Raw genomic sequence first — 24,552 nt, 5'->3', positions numbered from 1 at the left:
GAATCACTTATTTTGTGAGTAAATCCTTCATTCACCAAAAAAGAGCCTCTTCACAGGATTTCTTTGGTTCCAATCTAGTTTTAGCAGGCCATCCTTCACAGTCTATTCTGAAATAAACACAAAGGAAATTTTCTTCCCCAAAATGTATGGTGATTTCTTGACTTTCTCATGATAGTAATACATAAATCTATTTAGTATTTAGACAGTTACAATGAACTCACCAGTTTACCATCTCATTTGATAAAGCAACTTATTTACTAGGATAGTCAAGGATTTTATCTTTAACTGCAGACCATTTTCAACTCTAGTAACTCAAAAGAATGGGCAAAAATGCGTTATAAACTGTAAAGTAATATAAGAAGATGAGGTATATAATTGGTTCTTGACTTAAAACAGATATTACCTCGACCTCAGGAATTCTTTCAGATACAAGTAACATAAAACCTGATTAACAGTATCTGAATTGAGTAATGTTTTATTTGTTGGCTAATTATTGTCAAGACTAACAGGCAAGAAGATAGTGATGGAAGGGGTAGGTGAAGTTGGAGGAGAAGCTGCCTCTTTCTTTTTCTTTTTTTATTTATTTTTATTTCTTTTTAATGTTTTATTTTATTTTTGAGAGAGAGAGAGAGAGAGGGAGACACAGAATCTGGACACGCTCCAGACTCTGAGCTGTCCACACAGAGCCCAACGCGGGGCTTGAACCCACAAACTGTGAAATCATGACCTGAGCCGAAGTCGGATGCTTTACCGACTGAGCCACCCAGGCGCCCCTCTTTTTCTTTTTTTTAAAAGTGTATTTGTTTATTTTGAGTGAGAGTGAGTGTGTGCATGTGCACAAGCAGTGGAGGGACAGAGAGAGAGGGAGAGGGAGAATCCCAAGCAGTCTCCAAGCTGTCAGCATGGAGCCCAGTGTGGGGCTTGATTCCACGAACTGTGAGATCATGACCTGAGCTGAAATCAGGAGTCAGACGCCCAACCAACTGAGCCACCCATGCACCACTGGCATTGTGTACAGTTTAAAGTAAAGGATTCAGGGGCATCTGGGTGGTTCAGTTGGTTAAGCAACTGGCTCTTGGTTTTGGCTCAGGTCACTATCTCATGGTTTGCGTTCAAGCCCACATCCGGTTTTGCGCTGATAGTGCAGAGCCTGCTCAGGATTCTCTCTCTGTCCCTCTCTGTCAGTCCCTCCCCTGCTCTCTTTCTGTCTCCCTCTCAAAAATAAATAAATAAAAACTTAAAAAAAATAAAGAATTCAGTATACTTAGTATATCTATCTAGCCATCTCTCACCCCTGCTGTCTTTGCTTCTCTTCACGTGTTATCTCTTTTTCTGCTGTTAGAGATGTGCCTCATCCATTTAGCCTATAAAATGAGCATATGATGCCACTAGCTTAGAACCTTTAAAACTTTTTTAAACATTTATTTATTTTTGAGAGAGAGAGAGAGACACAGAGTGTAAGTTGGGGAGGGTCAGAGAGAGAAGGAGACACAGAACAGAAGCAGGCTCCAGCCTCTGAGCTGTCAGCACAGAGCCCAATGTGGGGCTTGAACCCACGAACCGTGAGATAATGACCTGAGCTGAAGTAGGCCACTTAACCGACTGAGCCACCCAGGTGCCCCAGCTTGGAACCTTTTAATACCATGACTCTGAAAACACCAGAAACTCAAGATATCTGTGTAATTTATCACATTGTTATTTCAAATTCTTCGTACCCTCCCTCTGCCATGTGACCTTATAAATCACTACCTTGGGCAGAATGTATTTTCTCTTTCCAATGGAGTGTTAACAGATGTGATATGAGCAGAGACCATAAATGTACTTGTGTGGTTTAGATTGGCTTTTTATACCTCTGCCACCTGTCATGAGAACTTCACCCAGAATGATTGCTGGTCCAAGGAACAGGCCTGTGGAGCAGGCCTGGGCTTACTCTGCAGCCTAAAGCCCGGCAAACCCAGCCAACCCACAGACCCATGATAGATGTTTGTTGCTGGAAGCACTGACTTATGGTTTGTTTTGATATGCAGCACATTGCAGTGGTAGCTCTTAATACAGTGGGATCCTTTTTTTTATGTTTTTTATTTTATTTTTTGAGAGACAGAGAGAGACAGCACAAGCAGGGGAGTGGGAGACACAGAATCTGAAACAGGCTTCAGGCTCTGAGCTAGCTGTCAGCACAGAGCCTGATGCGGGGCTCGAACCCATGAACCGTGAGATCATGACCTGAGCCGAATCCGGATGCTTAACGGACTGAGCCACCTGGGTGCCCCCATACAGTGGGATTCTAAAAGGCCAAGTTTAATTCATTTGCTCATTCCTGAACCAGTTATAATGGCTAGTACTTTAACTGGCCAGGCTTAGATCACATTCCATCTCTCCACTCCTCCCCACCTCCTCAATCACAGGTTGGCTCAGGAATGGGGCTACAGGTATTGAAGCTTGATCTTATGATATGTGAGAGGAGTTACTCCAAAGGAAAATGGTTGCTGTTATCAGAAGAGAGTTCGTTTGGAAACATAATAAACAAGTAAAAACTATTATAATCCACTCTGGTGCTGTCTTAACCTGATTGTGTGCAGGAATTCTGCCTTACTCATCTTGTATTTACTTCAACACTTAAAATATCTTACGAATACCTTGTGTCAGTTAGGATTAGGTTTCACTGCAAGTACTATAAAAACCCCAAACAGCAGTGGCTTTAAAAAGTAGGACTTTTTATTTTGCATTAAAGTCTAGAGGTGGGCAGTCTAGGGTGGGTGTGGTAGCTTTGAATCACAATGTCCTTAGTCGTTCATGCTGCTTCTGACCTTCTGCTCAGTCACCCCTATGAGGTGGGTCTCATGTTTGTGTGCAGGACCTAGGCTCTTCATTAGAACTACGTTCCGAACAGCAGAGTGGAGGAAGCTGAGAAGGCAGAGCACAGAAGACATGCCAGCTGCTTTTTGGGGATGTCTCTCGGAAGCTGCCACATAACATTTCTGATTACCCCTCAGTCTTGTGGGTGAAGAGCCTAGCTGAAAGGGAACCTAGGGTATTGGGTCTTTATTCCAGCATCCGTGTGCTCAGCTAAAAATCAGGGCTTCTGAAAGAGCGGGGATATTGAAGTAGGCAACAAGCAATCTCTGCTACAGTGCTCAATAAATACTTGTATGAGAGTGTGGGTGAATGAATTGCATATTAAAAATTAAAATTGATTAATAAACACGGAAGACTAAAGTTTCATCCTTAGAGTCCATGCATGCTTAATATATTTGAGTTAAAATGCCTATTTAAACTATTCCTTATTTTTAGTGAGTAAGAATGCAAAAGTTGATGACTTGTTTTAGAATTCTTTTTGCATTGTGCTCAAATTGAACAGCATGGTGGGCTTATTTCTGCTGTGTCGATCCATTTTCTAAAAGTCTAATCCTTAACAGTATTTTAGACGAAGTCTGGTGCTGCTGTGTTGGAATCCTTAACCCTAAAGAAAATGTCTCTCTTAAAATTATGTCTCCTCTTAAACTTAGGCAAGCATCCCTTTGAGAGTTTGGGATACAAATATTTGCATTAAAGGGATTTACCACCTATAGTTTCAGTAATGCTGACATTATGGGTAAGCTGTCTGCTGATCCATTGTCCTGTTGTGCAGGCAAAACAAACTGAACCTATTTCCAGTCTGTGGATAAATTCACTGTTGGCATTGCTGGGAGGAGATTGGGAGGTAACTTCTAAGCTATTGATTTTCTTTCTTTTTTTTTTTTTTTCGGACCATGGGCCAAATCCAGTCTTTAGTAATGTGCAGAGTTCCCACTGCTAAATTCAAGGTGATAAAAGGAATGTTTGGGATGATGTCTCAAGTTAGAGAAGAGTCCATTTCATAAAATTTTATTAGAGGTTTATTTTTATACTGTATAGATATGAGATGTCTAGATGTGGAATACTCAAGCTAGAAATGGAAATGCCAATATATTTCTAAGTTAACTATTCACGTACCTGTTGAGTTAGATTTAAAATTTCATAATTTTAAATTTTCATAATTTTCTTTATTCCAAAATATTTGTTGATCGGAAATGATAGCTAGCATAAGGGTAAGTGAGAAAGAATACAACCTTTTGTTTTTTGGGTTTCTTTTTTTTTAAATATCTTATTATTTTTTTTGAAACACACACACACACACACACATACACACACACACACACACACACACACACACACACGAGTGCAAGCATGGGAGGGGCAGAGAGAGAGGGAGACACAGAATCTGAAGCAGGCGCTAGGCTCTGAGCTGTCAGCACAAAGCCTGACATGGGGCTTGAACCCACTGACTGTGAGATCTTGACCTGAGCTGAAGTCAGATGCTCAGATGACTGAGCCATTCAGGTGCCCCTGTTTTTTTTTGGGGGGGGATTCTATTAAACATGGTACTTTGGGGGCACCTGGGTAGCTTAGTCAGTTAAGCATCTGACTCTTGGCTTTGGCTCAGGTCATAACCTCACGGTGCATGAGATCAAGAGCCTGTGTTAGGTTCCACCCTGGGCATGCAGCCTGCTTAAGATTCCCTATCTCCTTTCTCTGCTTGCCTCAGACTCAGGCTCTCTCTCTGTCCTCAGAAAGCCCCCACCCAAACCAAAACATAGTACTTTCTCATAAAAGTTAAAACTAATTAAGCATTTTAAGTGTTTTTTTCATTTATCTCATTATATGTGAGATATTATGCCAGGTATTAATTATACAGTAGAAAGCAAAATAATCCTTCCTCTTGAGGAACTTACCACCTCGTGGAAGAGACAGGCATTAAGTGATTTCTTTTGGAATGGCATTTTTAATGACATTGAAGTATACTTGTGTTTTAATTGATGTAGCACTGTAAGGATGTCTGAGTGCCACATTGACACATAATATTTTTCTGTCTTTTTTTTCATTATTCTAAATCTTATGTGTTAGGTTTAGTAATGATTCATGTATCTATAATCTGTAGGAAATGTGGGGTTCCACCACAGATTTTTTCCCCCAAATAATGCAACTAATGGTTTCAAAAATTTAAAAATTTTAGCTATTTTGAAAGAAGGCTACACTAAACATTTATGTCCTCCCTCCATTCATATGTTGAAATCCTAATCGCCAATGTGATAGTATTAGGAGGTGAGGCCTTCGGTGAGGTGATGTACTGCCTCAGGAATGGAGTTAGTGTCCTTATGACAGAGATCCCAGAGACCTGTCTTACCCATCTGCGACAGGTGGACAAAGCAAAAAGATGGCTGTCTATGAACCAGGAAGCGGGCTCTCCCCAGACACTGAATGTGCCCGTACTTTAATCTTCGCTTCCAGCCTCCAGAACCATTTGTAACCCATCTAATAGTCTATGGTGTTCTCTAATAGCAGCCCCAACTAAGACAAAGCTTTCTAAAGTGAATTATGTTCTTTTTTTACCATCTTAAAATATGTAGAAGGTAATTTCTGCATCAGCCAGGGAGTTAATCTCTCTGTTAGAGTATACTAAGTTGTTGTACACATAGACTTAGAAAATCAGAGACTTCAGCAACAGTAGTCGAGAGTGCTCCGGGTCAGCACAGCTCTCTTCCGCTCTTGTGAATGCTGATTCGAGGACCAGGGTTCTTCCTCCTTGTGACTCCTTTAGGACCTTCTCATCTGGTGCGCGGTCTCAAGGCTTGTTCACCACATCCAGGCTTCAGGCCGTGGAAAGGGGAACAGTGTGGCGGAGGCACACCTCTCTTACAGGCCCTGGTCCTGAAAAGCCAGGCATATATTCCATTTACTCACATATTATCACTGAGAATTTATTTATTTATTTACTTATTTATTTTTAATGTTTATTTACTTTTGAGAGAAAGAGAGCTGCAGGGAGAGAGAGAGAGAGAAAGAGAGAATCCCAAATAATCTCCTCAATATCAGCACAGAGCCTGACGCAAGGCCCAGTCTCAAGAACTGTGAGATCATGACCTGAGCTGAAATCAAGAGTCTGACGCTCCACTGACTGAGCCACCTGGGTGCCCCTGTTGCGGAGAATTTAGTCACATGATTACATCGGTCTACAAGGGAGACTAGGAAATAACCTGATTATATGCCCAGGAATAAGGGCTGGATGGATATTGGTCGGCTGCTGTGGTCTCTCCCACAGCCCACAGCTCTGGCTGCCAGGTTTCTATGTGTATCCTTCTCACATTCATCCTTTCTCCGAACAAGACACACAGAGCACACTTTCCCCTTCCCAAGGGAGACACTTCAGAGGACATCCACTTCCTGTATTCAGCTTAGATCCCCTGAGTCCTGGGTGATGTTCTGTCTCTTCATTCATGTCCAGATGTAGCTCAGGTGGTTCAGCAAATTAAAACTTCTATTCAGTAAGGAGAAAAATGAGAAACCACAGTCACCGATTCCTAGCCCTGATGGCGATCAGCAAAGCAGGAGTGTCAGAGACCTCTGCCCTGGTGGTGGATGAGGCCCCTTCTTCCCACCCTGTTTCTGCTGCCCCAGAAGGCACTCGTGTCCATTGCTGTCCGTGGCCCCTGCTGTTCTCTCTGGGAGGGCCTATGCCGTCTGTTGTTTTTCTTGGTCACATCTGAAATAGGCTTTGGGAACATGTTCCCCCGGGGGCTGCATATATCTTACAGCCCATAAGTTGTTTAAAGACTTCAGAGAGTCACATGGCTCCTTGGTGCTTAGGCTCATAGGCTCTTTAACAACACCATTTCCGCAGTTTATTCAGCTCCTACATTTTTTTGCTTCCAATGTGTCTGTAAGCACAACCAAAATTTTTTTTGAATATATTCTATACAGTAGGTTTTTGCTTTCTTGCTCTTCCTTTTTGATATGTTGTTTCATTTTAATGGCAGCTACCTCAAGGTCATCTGAGCAGTTAGACTGGGCTGAGACAGCAACCAACTGACCTCTTGCCATTTAGAATCCAGAATCAGTCAGCTTTTTAGGCCAGGGGCCTTAATCTTTGCCTTTTTTACCTTCAAATCACTGTTACATTAAGAGGCCTTCTCTGAACCCCCTATTCACATCTTCCATCCAGTCTCACTTTGCCTTGATCTTAAAAACACAAAACCAAATAATTTCCATATATATATGAAATATATATATGATATATTTATATGTGACATATCTTATTGTTATATTTATTGTTCATTGTCTGTTTTCCTCTTCTAAATTGTAAATTCCGTGAGGTTTGGAAGTTATATATATATCTTTTCTATAACGTACCCCAGGGATGGAGAATAGTGTCTGTCTGCCATGTAATAGGTGCTTAACAAATATTTGTTGAATGAATGAATGATTTTGAGAGTGTGCGGGCTCTTTAAGATCTTCTGTATATCATGCTGTTAGTGACCTCTGCAGATACTGGGGGTTACAGCCATTTCTTCCTCTTTCTTGTAAACAGAATCCTCGTGTTGTTTATTTGGTAGCGTAGGGCAGGGAGGATGCATCTTTGTTCTCTGTTCTCTAGCTGTAGAGTTTCTATGTCAGTTGTGGAAATTCCATTATTCTTTGTTCAGACTAACAATGGACAGTGACCCAGTCTTGGCTTAGTGAGAGGTAAGCAAAAGTGTGGTAAGATGGAAAACCTCTGGAAAGAAAAGAAAATTGTTTTTTTTTTTTTTTTTCCCCCTGCTCACTCTCTTCCTTTCTGCTTTGGCTATTCTTTATTCTTTGGTAGTGTGATGTTGAGGCCTTAGCAGTGATCTTGTGCTCATGAAGGCAGACATCACTGATGTACTGAGGTTGAAAGATGGAAAGAAAGAACTTGGACCCACATGACATAATTGAATCACTACCTTTTATTTTATTTTATTTTATTTTTTTTTTTAAATGTTTTATTTATTTTTGATACAAACAGAGACAGAGCATGAGAGGGGGAAGGGCAGAGAGAGAAGGAGACACAGAACCGGAAACAGGCTCCAGGCTCTGAGCTAGCAGTCAGCACAGAGCCTGACGCGGGGCTTGAGCCCACGAATGTGAGATCTGACCTGAGCCGAAGTTGGAGGCGTAACCAACTGAGCCACCCAGGCACCCCAAATCACTACCTTTTAAAGTGAGATAATAGGGGTGCCTGGGTGGCTCAGTCAGTTGCGTGTCCTACTTTGGCTCAGGTCATGATCTTATGACTTATGAGTTCAGAACCCACATCGGGCTCTGTGCTGACAGCTCAGAGCTGGAGCCTGCTTTGGATTCTGTGCCTTCCTCTCTCTCTGCCCCTCCTCTGCTCACTCTCTTTCCTTTTCTCTCTCTCTGTCTCAAAAGTAAACATTAAAAAAAATACAGTGAGATAATATCTACCTTATTTAATCCACTTTTTGTCTGCAATTCTGTTACTTGTTTATTGCAGCTGAAAATATTCTGATAGTGTAGCAGTATTTTTAGTAGCTGTTCAGACTAATTGGCTGCCATACTGCTACTCATTTAACCATTTGCCCATTCACTCATTATTAAGTTTATGAGACATCAGACTATATGCAAAACTTAAGAGTGAGAAGATTAATAAGATATAGTTCATGCATACCCTCAAGGAGTTGACAATAGGGTTTTGAACAAATAAACACAGTTATACAGTCTCTGACTTACAGTGATTCAACTTAACAGTTTTTTGAAGATATTTATTTATTTTTGAGAGAGAGAATGAGAGAGTGAGAGAGAGAGTATGTGAGTAGGGGAGGGGCAGAAAGAGAGAGGGAGACACAGAATCTGAAGCAGGCTCTAGGCTCTGAGCTGTCAGCATAGAGCCTGTCATGGAGCTTGAACTCATGAGCCCTGAGATCATTACCTGAGCTGAAGTCAGGTGCTTAGCTAACTGAGCCACCCAGGCACCCCTCAACTTAATGAATTTTTTGGAATTTATGAAGGTGCAAAAGCGATACACATTTAGTAGAAGCCATACTTTGAATCCTGAATTTTGATCTTTTCCTGGGCTAGTGATACGTGGGGTCTTACTGTGTTGCGACAGGGGGCTGTGGGGACCACTGCAGCCTCCCGGTCAGCCACGTGATCCCCAGGGTAAGCACCATATACACTTCCAACCACTTTTTCACTTTCAGTACAGTATTTAATGATTTTCACAAGATACACTTTATTATATTCTTTAATGTAAAATAAATAAATACAGTTTTTATAAAATAGGCTTTGTGTTAGATGATTTTGCCCAGCTGTAAGCTAATGCAATGTTGGTAGCCTAAACTTAGCTATGATGTTTAGTAGGTTAGATTTATTAAATGTATTTTCAACTTAAGATATTTTTAATTTACAATGAATAGGCATCCATTATAGGGATATAACCCCACTGTTAGTAGATGGCCTGTATTTAGCACATTGTTATTACAGAGCACGTATTTATTAACATCCAAATGCAGTATGAGTAGTAGAATTGGTTAGTCTTCTAGGTAGACTGACATGGATAGAGGCAGTCTATCATCTCTGCAATGGGTCCATATGGATTTTACTCTGTCACCATTTGAGGGAGGCTTTAAGGAATAGTATGAAGGTAGGCAATTTAGGTCATATTATTTATGTCCTATTTATTCAGACATAAACCCATTGGTGGAAAAGATTACAGAGTTAAGGAATCAGATAGGATAGTTTTCCTCTTTCTTCTTCATGTCCACTGATGGGTCCTTTTTGCAGTGAAGTGCTCTAACCCTGAGCTATACCCCACTGATGGGTCCTTTTTAAACCCCAGGGAAAATGGAACTGACTGTGGGTAGGGTGTGTTGATTAACTTGTGGCAGTTTAAGTATGCTGCTATAGGCTATCAGTAAGATTTTCATGCATGCCTAGAGAATAAATTAGAATTGCAGAGTGTTAAATATTTCAGTTTAATCATCTGGAAAACAATAGTCTTGTTGTTGTTTGTTTCTTTGTTTGTTTTTGTCTGCAAAAACCAAAGAAAGTATAAATGCTTTGCAGCTTTATCATCTAAAGCTAGCTATCTAGTCTTTGATATGTTGAACTCTTTTTTTTCTTTTTGTTTTTCTTTCTTTCCTTTTTTTTTCTTGCAAAGAAATTCAGTGTGCCGATGAATGGTAATGTTAGCTGCCAAATGAGTATGGGGGCTTTGCCCCAAAAACTCAGTAAGGGAAGTTGACTATATCCAGCTCTTTTTCATAATTAAAGTTCAAATGACAAATGCATGTATGCTTAGGATGAGTCTTAATCTCTCTAAAGTGAATAATATAATACTAGGTGTACTAGGTTACATTTTATGTTAGGCTCATTAAAAGTTTATGTAGGAAAAAAATCTTGTATGGCAAGAACGTAACTCAAGAAAAGGTAGTGACTCAGGGTAGTACACTGATTTCTGACAGGTCTGACAGATTAATTTACATGCCCATGGTAACTGTTCTACTGTTAGTTAGCTTTATATATTTTAAGTTTATATCAAATACTTTTAAATCTAAGAATTCTTAACTTTTTCCTCTCTGCTTTAGAATGCTTTATTTCCATTCTTTAGTCCTGTCTACTCTGTGGTCACTGACTTCTCTAATGGCGTTTGACATTTTTCTTTATTTGCTTTTGGTTTGTGAAGTTTAATAGCTAAGTTAACCAAATGTAGAAGAGAGATTATAATTTTCATTTGTGATACATGTAAACTTGTTTTTTTTTTTTAAAGAGAGGAGCCAGTTACATATACATCTGTGAAAAAAATAAAAAATGGAGGATATAAAAATGTAGTAAAGTTAGAAACTGTGCTTGTACCAAAGTGTATTTAGACTTTTATAATGCCTTTCAGGAAATGGAACTTGCTAGAAGAGCAGCATTCAGCACTCCTCTTCAATAAGACTTCTTATAGCAGTCCTCACACCAATCAGGGGCATAAATTCCTGAGTCCCTGCAAGGGGCCTCTCGGGTTATGAGAACCATCACACTCGGGGGGCCCAAAGCTATGATTTCCCACAAGGTATTTATAGTTCATATATAGTTTCTCTCCTGCTAGATAAAATTTGTCATTTTTTATCATAAGAAAAATTACCTAGTAGTACCACTTCCATTCTACCCATTTCAGGTTTCTAGAGAAACAGTGTTATAAAGTTAAGCCAAGGTCAGGTTTGTTCATAAAGGACAAGAGGTTTAGTTCATGCTTCACCCACGTTATGTGTCCTTTTTTGTGGTATTAAGACTAGGTCGGATGCTCAGCAAATAATCCATCACTAATTGAGTGATAAACTTTCTCTGGTCCTTGAGAAGAGGGGTTACATTTAATTTTATAGCTAAGGAAATATTTTTCAACTTTGTTATTTTATAAATAAAATCTTATTATACCACATTTTGTACTTACAACAATAGGTAGAGATAGAATTAACTTTTGGGACTTGCCAATAGTACAGATCTAACAGAGGAGAACACAGCCCCACTGTTGGGATTTAACACTGAGTTAAAATGTTGTAATCCGGAGTGTAACAACTTCCAGCACATAATCTGACTCTACCTGCATCTCAAAGGGCACAGGCAAAGACAGATCTTTGCAGGCATACAGGAAACACAGTCATACCCCAACAGGATTTCTCCCAGTTTAACATTTTCCAGTAGAATGCTTGTGACATTTAATACCCAAATGTCATAAAGTATACATATCTCTCAGCTGTGTACATTTAGGAAAAATCTATACCCATTCTTCTAAAATGCAATATGCTCTACATTTTGTGAGGCATACTTTGCATGTGAAATGTGTACATCTTAAGTGTACAATTCAATAATGAATCAATATACTCATGTAATACATACCATTGTCAAGACATAGAGCATGTCTATTACCTTAGAAAATTGCCTTGTACCCTTTCCTGGTCAATCTTCTTTCTTTCCCTCCACCTTAAGGCAACAAACCACTCTTCTAACTTCAGTCAATATTTATTTGTTTTACCTGTTTTGAATTTCCTGTAAATGGGGTCATAAAACAAGTATGCTTTTGTATCTGGCTTCTTTTGTTCACCACATTTTTGTGGTTCATTCGTATTGTTGTATGCAGCACTAGTTCATTCCTCATTATGTGACTATACTATATACTATATTTATTCATCTGCTTCCTTTTGTTTGATAATTGCATGGTTCCCAGTTTTAAGCTATTAAGAATATGGCTGCTGTAGGTATTTTTTAAAAATATGAACATGTTTCCACTTGAGTAAACACTTAAGAGTAGAATCTCTGGGTTATAGTGTAGATGTTTGTTTAACATCGTAAGACCCTACTGAGGAAATATCCAAAGTGCTTGTACTATTTTGCAAGCTCAGCAGCAGTTTATGAGCTATCTGGTTGCTCCACATCCTTCTTGTATGAAATGTTGTCAGCCTTTGTTTTTAGCAGTTCTGGTGTGTGTAAACTTCTGGAAGAAGGAAACACAAAAATATCTTTGTGACCTTGAGGTGGGTAAAGATTTCTTGTAGAAATCACTAACTAGAAAAGAAACAGTTGAATAATTGGATTCATCAAAATTACAAGGATGTAGTCTTTTTCTGCAAGTACTCTTGCAAAGTCTTTGTTGTCCCAGAACGTTTCTTTGGAAGCTAAAAGCGAAGAATATGACATCCTTTTCTCCTGTTCTGCAGTAGTTTTTCTTTTCCTGAGTTAGAAAATGCCTCAGAATGAGTAGAATAAGGGAAAATTCTTGGGACAACAAAGAAATCACCACAATTTAAGACACACACACACACACACACACACACATTTTGTCACTCCACCTGTGAAAACATTCCTTCCTCTCTTCCCTCTTCACCCAGCACCAATCAGGTTCTATCATCTTCTTAATTTCATCTCATGGTTGGACCCTTCTCTTCATTATCACGGCTATGCCCTTGCACTCGCATACCCAGCATGTACGATAGCCTGCCAAAGAGGCTCTAGTCTCACTCCCGTCTTTGCATCCTGTACACTGATTCCACAGGAATCTTTATCAATAAATAATACCAAAACCTTCAGTGGTGCTGTGTTGTTTCTGAGATAAATTACATTGACTCCTGCATAATCTGACATCAATGTATTTTATAAAATTCACCTCCTATTTCTTCCTGTAATGAAATCTCCAGTTTATTTATGGAGAAGCAAGCACTGAGTACTTACTATGTTAAAAACACTAGGGTTTGGGTAAAAGATTTCGTTCCCTCAGATTGAAAGATTCTTAATGATAAGAACTGTGACCAACAAGGAGTTACTCTGACAATAAGTAGGAGTGCTTATTATTTTGATAGATTCCATGCCTTTGTGCTTTTTCCTAATTCAGCCAGGGTTGGAGAAGGGGGGTGGGAAGAAGTCAGATTTCTAAGAGAAAATAAAGTGGAGTTATTCATGTAGAAAAGGATGTTTCTTTCTCTTTTTTTTATAAAAAGTTTATTTTGAGAGAGAGAGCACAAACGGGAGGGACAGAGAGAGAGAGAGAGAGACAGGGAGAGAGAGAATCCTAAGCAGGCTCCACACTGTCAATGCGGAGTCTGATGCGGGCCTCCAACTCACAAACTGAGATCATGACCTGAGCCAAAATCAAGAGTCGGATGCTTAACCAACAGGGCCACTCAGGAGACCCTGAAGATGTGTTTCAAACATGATTTTCAGCACCAGTAAAGCAATGGAGGTATGAAATACTATGGTACATGTGATGGCATCTGTTTTTTGTTTTGACAACCTAGCATCTGAACATACTTCCTGTATTGGAGAATTTTTAATTTGATCAAACAGAACCTGTATCTAAATTGTAGAGGCTGGAGGTATCAATGTGAAACAATGGGCATGTGACTTAGGCTCCATCAGTCAGATGCGCTTTCTCCAGACTTCGAATTTAAGGTAGTGATACCAAAAAAACACTGATGACACAGAATCCACTCTGGTGGCCCTGGCAGTGGTGGTAGTAGCTACCTGCACTTTCCAGGAGCCCTAATGGCAGTCTCCATGTCCAGCAGTACAAAGTGCAGTTTTTAGGTCTGGAGTAAGAGGTGGTAGAATTTCTACTGGACTAGTTCTGTGGCATCAAGTTTATATTATTTAGATTTTGCAATGTAAGAAACCACCCCAAAGCTAAGTGACAAATAACAGAGACTGTCTTCTTGACTAAACCTTAGTCAGGTTCTTCTGAGTTTTCTTTTCAATTAGGCCTCAGCTTTGGCCTATAAAAATAGTGGACTCTGCAAATGATTTTGTCTCCTTCCTCTCCCCCTGCTACCATGCACAGTAAAAGATTTGAATAAACATTAACATTTCTAACTCAAGGCCCCCTCAGTGTGCCTCCCTGAGAAAGTCAAGACTGCCAGAAGAATTACTATTTGTTCTAGCACAAACCTGGTAATAAACAGATAGGTCTCTGAACCTTCTCTCATGGGGAGCAATTACTTTAGAAAGCTTACCGTTGTGGGGTGCCTGGGTTGCTCAGTTGGTTAAGTGTCCGGCATTGGCTCAGACCATGATCTCACAGTTTGTGGGTTCGAGCCCTTTGTTTTCTAAAGCACAGAGCTGTTAGCACAGAGGCTGGAGCTTGCTTCAGATTCTGTGTCTCCCACTCTCTCTGACCCTCCTTCACTCTTGCCTGTCTCTCTTTCTCTCAAAAAATAAGCATTAAAATTTTTTTTTAAAAAAAGCTTACAGTTATAAATCCATTCTCTCCCCCTTTGAGATGTAGATCTTCCACCACCCAGAACTGTCTTCTCTGACCAGAGTCATCTCTTTAAAATGCAAGCATTCAGGGCAATAACTTCTGCCCTCCCTGCCAGGATGAAGGGGGCCCGTTCTTTGCTCTAACTTACACTACAACTTGCTGGCAGAAAGATACCAAAACTTTTCTACTCCTCCAAATAATCTCCAGGAAACAAACCCAATATTTGCTTGTTCCCTGTGCCTACTCCTTCATTTCTCTTTAAAATGCTTGGTCAGTTCTGAACAAGATCAGAGTTCAGTTCACATTGGACCCTCTACCTCATTGTAGCAGTTAATTACTGAATAAAGTCTATCCTTACCACTTTTACTAGTCTCCAGATTTATCTTTGAAAAAGCCATTTCAAAATAACCTGGTAGGCTATTTAGTTCAGGATTCTATAGAATCATTAATTTGGACCAGTTTTAAGTGGACTGCTCTGAGCTCACTTGTGGCTGCAATAAGTTTCTGGTCGGTGGGACAGCTCCGTTTCTGTGGTGTGGGTGACAGTCAGCTGAGGCTGTGGAGACAACTGGAATATACATCTCGTCATCTAGCAGGCCAGCCCAGATTTGTTCCCATGACCACTCATCAGAGTTCTAAAAAGGAATGGCCTCATGTTCCTTGTCAAGGCAAGTCATGAGTCCAGCCCAAAATCAAAGGGTAAAGAAATACACTCAGCCTCTAAATGGGAGGAGCTTCAATGTCACATTGCCAAGGAACAAGGACATAGGGAGGGGAATGGTGGAGACATTTTTTGCAAACAATCTGTATACTTGCTACCTAGCTGTGCAGACTCTAATCTAAGCTTGGTTCTTTGGACCAGGTTTTGGAACCTTCTTTATTTTTCAATAAAACCTTTTTGGTTATATCAGCCTAAATGACTTATGTGGCATATAATTATACATCTTGTTGAATATACTGAGTCATGCCCATATTCTCTCCCTCTCCCTCTCTCTGTCTCTCTTAACTCTGTGGCCCTTTTCTACAATTTCTAGAGCAGTGCTGTACAATTAAGTATAATACAGGTCAGTACTATAATTTTCAAATTTTAGTTGCCATATTATAGAAAGTAAAAAGAAACCAATGAAATTAGTGTGAGTCATATATTTTTCTTAACCCAATAATATCCAAAACATTATCATTTCAACTAATCAGTATAAAATTATTAAGGAGATACTTTACTTTTTTATGTTACATTTAAAAAAAAATTTGTTGTGTAGCTTACACTGTCAACATCTCTTAGGTTGGACTCAGCATTTTCATGTCCTCAATAGCCATATTGGCTACCATTTTGGACAGTTGTTTTGCTGAGATTGAGTCATTGATAAAGACTGGAAGACTGATTCATTAGTAGAGGGAATGGTATTTATGAAGAGATGCAGGGAAGGGAACCATCACTACTAATTATATATTAGAATATGGACACTGTTAGCACTTTACATAACATCTTTGTTTTACTCTGAAAGCAGAGCTTGAAACATTTGGATGAAGCATTGGGAGAAGATAATCTATTTGAGAAATGATTCAAGGAAGCAAATTAAATGTGCATTATTGAACCAATTATTGCTGTGGGCAGTTGGTACTCAAACCCTCAAGGAACTGTACAGAGCGGGCGTTAGACTTTTCCCTCGAAAGTATGGGAGACTGGGGCATTTGTTCACTGACTCCCATTTCTCATTGGTTGAGGGTTGCTTCTGTGATTGTTAATCCCTCATGTTTCTGGAATGTTCTTTATAAGGCTGAGCAGCTGATATCTTTGGAACAACTCTTGAGGTAGAAAAGGTGAGTGAGAGATAAGACAGACACTTGGGGTGGAATTTTGCCATAGCATGGGGATTGTCTAACCACCAGTTGGAATTGGAGTCAATGATGGACTGGCACAGGGCAAAGCTCCTGCTGAATATTATATATTATATACTATTTGTAAAAGAGACATTAAGTAACATAGCCCTTAAGTGATAAAAATTTTCTACACAAATATGACTCAAAGACAGATCCATGAAAGACGTGTTTTGGGGGGCTTTTCTTTATTATTTTGAGATAAAGAGAGAGCATGCATGTGCGAGTGGGGAAAGGGCAGAGAGGGAGAGAGAGAGAGAGAGAGAGAGAGAGAGAGAGAATCTCAAGCAGACTCCATGTTGGTGCTGTCAGTGCAGAGCCCTATGTGGGGCTCAATCCTACAAATCATGAGATCATGTCCTCAGCCAAAATCATGAACTGTATAATCAACTGAGCCACCCAGGCACCCTGGAGTTTTATTTTTCTAAGGGAGATCTCTACAGCTTTCCCCCCCTTTTATTGCATATTACTTTTTATTTCAAATTTAGACACAATTACAAACTCAGTTTTGATTGGATTATCTTTAACCAGTTCTTCTGAAAGGATAGCACCATAAACTTTACATCAGTTTCTCATAAGAATATAGTATACTGTTTGAAAAATGCACATTTGATATTGTGTTTAATGCATCCTCTGACCTTCAGAAAGAAATTTCCTGTAAATTTTGTAAGTTCACTTATTTCCATCATCTGTTGCTGAATTCTCGTGCCGAGCTCATTTTCAATTCGATTATTAGTTCAGCAGATCCTCCGTAAATGGTAGAGACTGAGCACTTCACGGGCTGGACAGCTCCCATTATCTGAAATAGCTGTAAGCTGCTTTAATGTTAGAGATTTGCTCTAAAGGATTGTCCTCTTAGAAGACTCGCTGTGGTTGTTGGTGAGGCAGAACAAATTATAAAATGATTATGGCTTCAGAGGTGTACGTTTCTAAATGATTGCTTCATCAGTCCATAAAATGTCTACTTTTAAAAAACAGATGAAAAATGAGTGCCTTAAGAGATTAGATCATTGGGATATTATTGAAAATGTCTTTATAGGGCCTAGTTGCAAGGCCACGGGAGTCTATAACTTACCATGGATACTGATGGAAAGTCATCAGTATAAAGAAAGAAAGGCAAATTTAACAATGAAAAGGGAAGGCCTTAAGAACAAAAGAATAAATAAAACTAACTTAAAAAAAGAATCAAAAGGGTATTATAGTCCAAACTGTTAACTGTTTTTCTCTGTAAAGTGCCATGGAATTGAAGGTACTCAGGGGTGAGAAAGGTAAAACCAAAGGAGATTTTTCTTTTTCTTTCTATGCTTCTGTGTGTACTTGAATATTAAAGTACACAAACATGTACACAATTTGTACAACTAAAAATAATCTTAAAAGGGAAATGTCACTAATAGACTTCCTTCTTAGTTTTATCCTACTGTTTTTTTTTTTTTACATCTGATCTAACTTTCAAGTCTAATAACATGCAGGAAATAATCACTAGGCATTTACTGAAGAAGGGAGGGATTCTTCAGAATGTTTGATATTGTCAACAGTTCCATTTTGCAGTTATTGATATATTTTACCTTCTTAATGTTTTTTTTTAAATGTAAATTTTCCTGTTAAAATGATTTTTTTCCCTGTTAGATTCATTTTGTGTGGCGAAGGCTGTGGTGCCTTGTGCTAAAAGGCACGCGACAGAAGCTTTTTAGAAATTGCAGGGGTGCCTGGGTGGCTCAGTCAGTTGAGCGTCTGCTTTTGGCTCAGGTCGTGATCTCACGTTCATGGGTTTGAGCCCCGCGTCAGGCTCTGTGCTGACAGCTAGCTCAGAGCCTGGAGCCTGTCTTCAGATTATGTCTCCCTCTCTCTCTCTGGCCCTCCCTTGCTCATGCTTTCTCTCTCTCTCTCTCAAAAATAGTAAATAAAACAAAACAAAAAAAAGAAGTTGCAATAGTGAGGGACACCTGGGTGGCTCAGTCAGTTGAGCTTCTGACTTAGTCTCAGGTCATGATCTCATAATTCACGAGTTTGAGCCCTACATCAGGCTCTGTGTTGACAGCTTGGAGCCTGGAGGCTGCTTTGGACTCTGTGTCTCCCTCTCTCTTTGCCCCTCCCTCACTCACATTCTGTCTCTCAAAAAATAAACATTTTAAAAAATTTAAAAAAAAGAAATTACAAAGATGAAACTGAAACAGAGAAGGAATATTTGAGAAAAAAACGGGGAAGCTACATTTTAAAAATTTTGTTATTTTCCCCTTTCATCTCTTCTTTATAAATATTAACGTTTGCTCTTAAAAAATAAAAGTATTGGGGCACCTGGGTGGCTCAGTTGCTTGAGCATCTGACTTCAGCTCACCTCACGATCTTGCAGTTCGCAAGCCGGAGCCCCGCATCTGGCTCGCGCTTGTCAACTTGTGAGCACAGAACTGAAAGTATTTGTTCTTATTATAAATGTGATACATGCTTTTTTAGGAAGTTATATTTGGGCTCCTGCCTGGCCTGTTTCATTGGAACTACCTCTCTCCCTAGTATTTGACTGAAGGAAAGGGATTAGGTGGTTGCCATTATTTTGACAGCTGCCTTCCCATTCCTGATTTTAGTTGGTTGAACCAAATAAAGAGCCCTTCAAGCTGAGCCAATCAGCTTGCCTCCTGTAAATTTTATCTGAGAAAGACAAAGATTTAGTCAGGTGATGAGCTTACTGGACTTGTGGGCTGAAACAAGGGCAGCCATCTTGGGGTCCTGTGCACTGATCTACAAACAGAATCAAGAGAATGAGGCAGATACCCAGAAGGAAACATACACAAGAAATGATGTTCTTGGTGAGAGAGGGGACAAACAGAATTGTTGTCTTACTTCATTGCTTTCAGATTTAAATTTCTTGTAAGACCGTTGCTAATTACTGATTTTGGTTATATTGGATAGTCTTGTAAGACTGGGTGAGCTTTGATTTTTGTGAAAAACCTTAGGTAGTATCTAAGAAGATAAAAATGGCCTGTAAAACACACCTGTTTATAAATTTCCTTTCTATCTTTTTTTTTCCTATGCAAGTGCCATGTACTCCTGCTATATTAAAAATTTCCCTTTCTTTTTCACAAAATTGGGACATTTTTCACATTTTGTTAATACCAACCCTGGTTAAAGCCAACTCTCAATTTATCAGAGTCTATTCTTGTATGGATGAACAGTTCTGGAGAAAGAAAAACACTTGTCTTGCTGACTGGTCTCACTTTTAATTAATTTCTATTAACCACAAGTGGGTACTTCATACTGTCTGGCAGCCATACTGCATTTCTCTAGTCCTTCCCTCACCCAGACACTGTTTTCTTCTGCCTTCCTTCTCCTCAGTTCCTCCTCCCCCATTCTCACACTGAGACCTCGTTTTCTATTTTACTGGAATATTGAAAGGCAGCAGAAGATACTTCCAGCATACTTCTGCCATTTCGTCCTCCCACCCCCAACCCCATTTGCTCTGTGCCCACATATTCTGATTTTCATTATTATGGGTGAACTTTCCACAGACCTAGTTAAAGCCAGTCCCCTCCACTCACTCACCAGTTTCTATCCCCTCCCATGTGTCCAACGATATCTCATCAGCAGTTGGCTTCTCTCTTTTGTACCATCATGTTTTCTTTGTTGCTTGCTCATTTTCATGAGGTTATACAAATGCTATTTCTCTTATCGCAGGGAGAAACATTTTCCAGACTCTTTATCTGCCTTCAGTTACTGGATCATTTCTCTCCTATTGTGAAAATCACAATAGTTATAGCTATTGCTACTTGATATCTGCAATTTACTTGTCTCCCACTTCTAGCCAGGCATTCATTCTCCTGGATTCTACAAAGCAATTGCCATTGACTTCCACACAGCTAAAACCAATGCTTGATCTTAGTTTTCATCTTACTTGAGCTATTGGCAGCATTTGACAGAGCTGACTACTCTTTCCTCAAATATTTTCTTCCCTTGACTTTTGGGACACTGGGTTCTTTATTGGCCCTTCCTTTTCAGACTCCTTTCCTCTGTCTCTGGGCCCCTTATATATCCCAACCTCAGAACACTGGCATACTCCAGACTCAATCTCAAATCCCTTCTTTAAAAAAATTTTTTTTTGATTTTTATTTATTTTTGAGAGAGAGAGAGAGAGAAAGAGAGAGAGAGAGAAAGAGAGAAAGAGAGAGTGAGAGTGAGCAGGGGAGGGGCAGAGAGAGAGGGAGACACAGAATCTGAAGCAGTTTCCAGGCTCTGAGCTGTCAGCACAATTCCAACATGGGGCACGAACTCACAGCCATTAGATCATGACCTGAGCCAAAGTGGGATGCTTAACCGACTGAGCCACCCGGGTGCCCCTCAAATCACTTCTAGGCCCAGACCTTGTTTCTCATCTCCAAATTTGCATTGCCAAACTCCTACTCAGATTTTCCTTTTAGATGTCTAAAAAGTATCACAAAGTCTAAAATATCCAATGAGTCCAGAACTCAAATCTTACAACTCCTCTCCTCCTTCTTGCCTGCCTTTCTTCCTTCCCCTAACTTCCTTCTTTGATCCATCCCTCCCTCCCTTTCTCCTTCCTTCCTTCCTGTCTTTCTTCAACATTATTCCTACAAGACTATTGAGGTGTAATTCATATAGCATACAAAACCATTTGAAGTGTACTGTTCAATGGCTTTTAGTATATTTAGAGTTGTGAAACCATTACCAAATAAATTTTAGAAGACTATTATCACCCTCATAAAAAAACCATGCACTTTCCACCCAGCCCTCCTCTCCTGCCCCCTGCCCTGCCCCAGCCTTAGGTACTTTCTGTGTCTGTAGATTTGCTTATTCTGCACATTTCATGTAAGTGTAATCATACAATATGTGGTCCTTTGTGACTGGCTTCTTTAAATTTAAATAATGTTTTCAAGGTTTATCACATCACAGTATGTATCAGTACCACATTTCTTTTAATTTCCAAATAATATTCCATTATATGGACACTTACCCGCTTTATTTACCCATTCATCACTTGATAGTCATTTGGGTTGTGAGCACCTTTTGACTATTACTAATTCTCCTGCTATGAACATTAATGTACAAGGTTTTGCATGGGCATGTTTTTATTTCTCTTGGATATATATACCTAGGAGTGGATTTGCTGGATCATAGGGTAACTCTGGGTTTAACCTCTTGAGGAATTGCCAGACTATTTTCCAAAGTGATTTGGAATTCTTTTCTATTGACACTCATTCCATTGATCTCATCCAATCAATGGTTTTAGATATTGTATATATGCTGAAGACTCACAAACTTAGGTTTGCAGTCTAGATACAGCTTACCTTTGAATTCCAGATCCACATGGAATTTATTGTCCATTAACGTCTATCATTGAACTCCTGATTTTCCTTTTCACCTCATACCCCTAACCTAAAGCCTACGTTGTAGTAGTTTATTTCCTTTATATGCAAAATGCTCCTTCCGCTGGTATTGGCATGGTTTACTCCCTCACCTCATCTTTGTCCAAATGTTATCTTCTCTATGAGGCCTTCCCTGACCACCCTGTTCTAATCTGAAACCCCGATTGCCCACTCTTGGCACACCTATCACCATCCAAGGCATTATTTTTCACTGTAGATTCATCATCTTCTAACATACAAAAAAATTTCTTGATTTTTCAATATTTATTTATATTTCCCATTCTAGAAATAGACATTTCTAGACATTTACATTCTAGAATGTAAATTTCACAAGGGAAGGGATTTTTGTCTATTTCATTCAGCAATTTATAGCTCCTTGAGTAGTGCTTTGCACATACTAGGTATTCTGTTCAATAAATATGTATGGAAGGGATTATTAAAAATTTCAAAAACATCATTGATATGGATTGAATGTTTGTGTCCCTTCAAAATTCATATGTTGAAGTCCTTACACTTTGGAGGTGGGCCTTTGGGAAGTTGTTAGATTGAAGTCATGAAGGTGGGGCCCCATGATGGAATTAGTGTCCTCAAGGAGAGGAAAGGAGGCCAGATAATGCTGGCTTTCTCTCCCCACCACGTGAGGACACAGTGAGAAGACAGCCATCTGCACACCAGGAAGTGGTCCCTGACCAAGAACTGAATCTTTCAACACCTTGATAATGGGCTTCCTGGCCACCAGAACTGTGAGAAACAAATGTCTGTAATTTAAGCCACCCAGTCTGTGGTATTTTGTTATGGCAGTCCAAGCAGACTAAGACAATCATTTTTAATAACAACACGTAGGTTGTTTCTACCATCAGTGTCTCATTCATATTCTCTTTATATGTCTTTTATATCTCACTTTTCTCATACATGTTAGTGCCGTTTGTCTTTTTCAGCCCAAGGGCTAACCTCTGGATGCAGGTATATACTTGCTACCACAGGCTGGCAGTGCCAAGGAGTTAACATTCCCAGGACCAACCCTCACCTACCATCCTCCTCCTTCAGATGGCACTACACTGAGGTGTGTTCTAACAGTGTCCAAGAGGCCCCAGGGGGACTGTACCCCAGTCGATGGTCTCATTAGGCACCCTTGAATTGATTTCCCTCCTTGCCTTGTCTTACTTCCTTAACTCCCTACTGATGCTTCTGTCTCATTTCAGAAATGAACTATTTATTTTTGTGTCTGCTTCTGGGGAAACCCAGCTAAGATAAGAATCTTTGTAAAGAAATATGTGCCCCTATTTTTCTATTTCTTAGCATTATATTTCTCCAAAGAGATATACTGAGTAAAAAACTGGATTTTTCACCGACTTTTGAGTACTCAATGTTAAAATCTCTATATTTGGGGAAATTTACTTTGTAAGTGTTGTAGGTAAGAGTTTATCTCTTTCTGTAGGGGTTAAAACACCATATATTCACTTTGAAGCTAGGGCATAAACATGTGACCCCAGTTTGGCTAAGCAGATGGATCTTTCTCCAGATTGTTTGGCATGTAAAGAAGACAGGGAAAGCTCTTCTCAAATGGTGTTGACTATTTTAGCAGCTTTTTGTTTCTGGAAATTCTATTTGTGGTGGTGCCAGCAGCAATTACTGGCATCCAGTGTTCTAAGAGAAGATAGTATAAAAGTAGAGCTGTCCTTTAGAAATGTGAGCCATATATGTCATTCAAAACTTACTAGTAGTCTAGGGCGCCTGACTGGTTCAGTTGGTAGAGCATACAACTCTTGATCTTGGGGTTGTGAATTGGAGCCCCACATTGGGTGGAGAGGTTACTTAAATAAATAATTAATTTAAAAAACCCCTTCTAGTAGTTTAATTTTTAAAAAGGTTAAAAAATACAACCAGGTTAAGTTAATTTTCATAATATATATTATTTGACCCAAATATTACAAGTCAACATGTATTTAATAAATTGACCTAGACTTTAGAGGCAATGGGCAGCTTTGTGTTCATATAGGATCACATCTGTGCTGTGCTGTGATTAATGCATTGGTACTGATCTCAGAACCACTGAGCCTCATTCTTTAGTCCTTCTATTGTACATATCAACAATTCCGTGTTTTTTCAATATTCTCGTTTTATGCCAGAGTTGGTTTCTGTTGCTTGCAACTAAGAATCTTCTTGATACACAAATTTAAATGAGAACTTTGTGTGGGCATGGACATTCAATTTAGGAAGGGACCTGGGATTGCTTATCTGAATTTGTTAGGGATTATGATAAATTGGATTATTGTTCAATAAATATTCTCCCACTGTGGATGGATATTATTCAATAAATATTATCCCACTGTGGATAGATAGAATATTCTACCCTGCCTTATTGATGTTGCACTTGGCCATGTGACTTGCTTTGGCTGGTGGGATATTGTGGATGTGTTGTGCATGAAGATCTGAGATGTGTTTGTATAATGGTTGCCTGCTCTCTTGAATTTCTGCCATTCGTATGAAAAAAAATATGCCCTAGCTGGCCTGGTGGTCCAAGGAGGGTGAGAAGTGTGTAGAACAACTTGACTACCCAGTTGAACCCACGCTGGATCAATCATTGTTAACCAACCTGAGATTACAAGACCAAGAATAAGTGGTTATATTAAACCATCTAGTTTTGTTATGCAGCATATTTGTGGCAATAGTTAAGGTGGTGAAAGGTAGTGGAAACTCTTGCTAGTAAGTAGTATGTCTCTGGCATACTATGGT

General features: G+C 39.5%; 1 long non-coding RNA gene across 11 annotated transcripts in view; it reads left to right on the top strand.

The window, feature by feature from the left end:
* LOC115291598 overlaps positions 1-24,552 on the top strand; it is a 147,183-nt gene that overhangs the window by 6,077 nt on the left and 116,554 nt on the right. For 3 of the 11 annotated variants that reach the window (XR_003908558.1, XR_003908559.1, XR_003908561.1), the window contains one exon: positions 3,629-3,700. The exons of the other annotated variants lie outside the window; for them this stretch is intronic. This is a non-coding gene — a long non-coding RNA (uncharacterized LOC115291598). The remainder of the gene's footprint in view (positions 1-3,628; positions 3,701-24,552) is intronic. 11 annotated transcript variants of the gene reach the window in all.

Source organism: Suricata suricatta, chromosome 5, assembly GCF_006229205.1.
Source record: "Suricata suricatta isolate VVHF042 chromosome 5, meerkat_22Aug2017_6uvM2_HiC, whole genome shotgun sequence".
In the NCBI taxonomy this organism is placed as follows: Eukaryota; Metazoa; Chordata; class Mammalia; order Carnivora; family Herpestidae; genus Suricata; species Suricata suricatta.
Note: the sequence above shows the minus strand (reverse complement) of the source record. Positions and strands in the feature narration are given on the sequence as shown.